The sequence below is a fragment of the Sapajus apella genome, unplaced genomic scaffold (assembly GCF_009761245.1).
Source record: "Sapajus apella isolate SASKATOON/1434 unplaced genomic scaffold, GSC_monkey_1.0 scaffold23, whole genome shotgun sequence".
Taxonomy (NCBI): domain Eukaryota; kingdom Metazoa; phylum Chordata; class Mammalia; order Primates; family Cebidae; genus Sapajus; species Sapajus apella.
The window spans coordinates 4,725,190-4,728,846 of record NW_022436963.1 but is presented as its reverse complement, the minus strand read 5'-3'; the positions used below and the strand labels follow the sequence as shown (position 1 = coordinate 4,728,846).

Genomic DNA, 3,657 nt, shown 5'->3' with positions numbered 1-3,657 from the left:
TCCCCATGAGACTAGGCAGGGCTTTCTTCCAATAACACCACAGCCCATTGATTTTACCTTTTCTTTTTTCCTAACTTTACTTTTTCTAAATTTTATTTATTTTTTGAGATAGGGTCTCCCTCTATTGCCCAGGCTGGAGTGCAGTGGTGTGATCTCACTGCAGCCTCCACCTCCTGGACTCAGCTGATTCTCCCACCTCATCTTCCTGAGAAGCTGGAACTATAGGCACATGCCACCAAACCCGGCTAATTTTTGTATTTTTTGTAGAGACGGAGTTTCACCATGTTGCCCAAGCTAAATTTTGCTTTTTAAAAGGCTGGACTCGAACTCCTGGGCTCAAGCAATCCTCCCACCTCAGCCCCCCAAGTACCTAGGAGTACAGACATGTGCTACCACGCCTGGCTTATTAGTTTATTTTTAAATTGTTTGCTTTTATTTTATTCTATTTTTAGAGACAGGGTCTTTCTTTGTCACTCAGGCTGGAACACAGTGGGGTAATCACAGCTCACTGCAGCCTTGAACTCCTGGGCTCAAGCAATCCTCCCACCTCAGCCTTTCCAGTAGCTGAAACTACAGACATGTGCCACCGCACCCAGTGTGCTTTCATTTTTTATTGATACATAACCACTGTATATATTTATGGGTTATATTGTGATACTTTGATACATGGTATATAATGTGTAGTGATCAAATCAGCATAACTAACATATCCATCACCTCAAACACTAATCATTTCTGTGTGTTGGGAAGATTCAAAATCCACTCTTCTAGCCATTTCAAACTATATGTAATTCAATAAGTTGTTAATTATGGTCAGCCTGGGGTGCTATGTAACACTAGGAGTTATTTCCTTCAACCTCACTGTACTCTTGTGTCTGTTAACCCACCTTCGGTGATTTTACTTCCTAAATGATCCCAAACATGCCACCTTCTGCCTTTATCCTGGTCCAGGCCTCCATCGTCTCTCCCGAGAGGGAGCAGTCAATGGCCTCCTAGTTGCCTCTTGATCTCCCTGCTCCCCCTGCTCATTCTCTACACAGCAGCCCAAGGGAACCTTCTAGAACCTGACAATGGCTCTTCTGCTCACACCCCCCCATTCACACATGGCTTCCAGTGGATGAAGCCTTCTCCGGCCCTTTCCAGGCTCGTCTCAGATCTTCTCCTCCTCAATTCCCAGGCCCCAGCCCTGGCCCAGCTACTTAGTTCCTCAGTGGTCTCTCTCACTTCCTCTTCTGCCAACCCACTGCCCCCCAGGCTAGGTTGGCACCTGAACACTTAGGACTGAGGAAAACAAAAGTTGGTTTGGAAATAGGAAGAATGGTAACCCAAGAGGGGCAGGAGAGGGCTGGACGGTGTGGGAGAAAGGCGGGTCAGGAAAGCCTCCTGGGAGGAGAGGGCATCCAAGCCAAGGCTTCGAGTGTGAACTGGGAGTCTGACTGAGAGTGAGCTGTGGAGGGCTGGGGATGGAGTTTGGGCGCCCATTCCAGGAAGACTCCCATTTGGATAACAGCAAACATCTAGTTTGGCGAGAAGGCAAGTGTGGCGGACAGTGAAATGAGTGCGGGAGATGGAGCATTGAATGATGGGGGACTAGAACCTGGTCAATCACGTTAACCAGATTCCAACCCTGTGTGGCCTCAGGCAAATTCCCCACCCATCAGAAGAGCCTCTGCTTCCTCATTGATAAGACTGGATATTGTTGGCCAGGCACTGTGGCTCATACCTGCAATACCAATACTTTGAGAGGTTCAGGTAGGAGGATCACTTGAACCCATATCCACCACCACCATGGCTGCCACCAAAGCCACCACTACCACTGAAGTTTCCTCCACGGCCAAAGTTGTCATTCCCACCAAAACCACCTCCACGACCACCACCAAAGTTTCCAGAACCACTTTGACCTCTGGCTGGATGAAGCACTCGCCATCTCTATTTTTTTTTTTCTTTTTAGACAGAGTCTTGCTCTGTTGCCAGGTGCCAGGCTGGAGTGCAGTGGTGTGATCTCGGCTCACTACAACCTCCGTCTCCTGGGTTCAAGCAATTCTCCTTCCTCAGCCTCCGGAGTAGCTGGGACTACAGACGCGCGCCACCACGCCCAGCTAATTTTTATATATTAGCAGAGACGGCATTTCACTATGTTGGCCAGGATGGTCTTGATCTCTTGACCTTGTGATCCGCCTGCCTCAGCCCCCCAAAGTACTGGGATTACAGGTGTGAGCCACCGCACCCAGCCCTTGCCATCTCTTGCTCTGACAGGGCTTTCCTAACTTCACAACTGTGGCCATTCACAATATGGTATTTCTGAATGACTATCTTATCCACAGAGTCATGGTCATAAAAGGTTACAAAGGCAAAGCCCCTTTTCTTGCCACTGTCTCGGTCAGTAATTATTTCAATCACTTCAATTTTTCTGTAGTGTTCAAAATAATCTCTTAGGTGATGTTCTTCAGCATCTTCTTCTTTTTTTTTTTTTTAAAGACAGGGTTTCACCATGTTGGTCAGGCTGGTCTTGAACTCCCGACCTCAGGTGATCCGCCTGCCTTGGCCTCCAAAGTGCTTGGATTATAGGCGTGAGCCACTGCGCCCAGCCCAGCATCTTCTTTAATGCCACCAACGGATATTTTTTTCAGTTAAGTGGGCACCTGGTCTTTGAGAATCGTCTCTTGAGACAGCTCTCTTTGGTTCCACAACTCTTCCATCCACTTTGTGTGGCCTTGCATTCATGGCTGCATCCACCTCCTCCACAGTTGCATACGTGAGGAACCCAAAGCCCCTGGAGCGCTTGGTGTTTGGACCTCTCATTACCACATAGTCTGTGAGCGTTCCCCATTGCTCACAATGGCTCCTCAGGCTCTCATCAGTTGTTTCGAAGCTCAGCCCTCCAATGAAGAGCTTCCTCAGCTGTTGCGGCTCTTTAGGAGACTCTGACTTAGACATGATCGCAGGGAGAAGACAGACTCTAACGATGCTTCTTTGGCGGTATCCACGGGCAGAAAGGAGCAAACTGACGAACATATCTGCCAGCCTACCTTCCGCCTTTCAATGTCATTACTGTTATAAGAGTATACAACCCTTTATGAGATCCTTCCTTCTGAAAGATACTTTTGTTAGCTATGGAATTCTGGGTTGACAGGTGAAAACTACCTTCCTCCACTCTGCTGCTTCTCTCTCTTTCTTGTTCTGTCTCTGTCTCCCTCTCTCTCTCTCTCTCTCTCTCTCTCCCCCCAGATTCAAGGACAGTAGAGTGACAGAAGGCAGGGAGATGAAGCAGAAGGAGACATTTTAATATTTTAACCAGAAATTTACTATTTTAATCAGAAGTTGCAAAAAAACAACAAGCAAGATGCAGCCTTTCTTAACTAAATATTTCTAAATTCTCAGGCTTCAGGGGGTTACCTAGGTAATGGTCTTTCTTACATTTCTGGTTGGGAGAAATATCTTCATCTCTCCTCTGTATTTATTCCCTCTTATCATGGCAATTTGTTGTAGACTGTGAAATCCTTAAAGCCTGGGTACTTTTCTGGTTCATCTTTCTTTTCTTTTCTTTTTTTTTTTTTTTTTTTTTGAGACAGAGTTTTGCTCTGTCACCCAGGCTGGACTTCAATGGCATGATCTTGGCTCACTGCAACCTGTCTCCTGGGTTCAAGCAATTCTCCT

The 3,657-nt window shown here is 46.9% G+C and overlaps 1 pseudogene; it reads right to left on the bottom strand.

The window, feature by feature from the left end:
- Positions 1-1,761: 1,761 nt before the first annotated feature.
- LOC116559594 lies at positions 1,762-2,952 on the bottom strand (annotated as a pseudogene).
- Between the last annotated feature and the right edge of the window lie 705 nt (positions 2,953-3,657).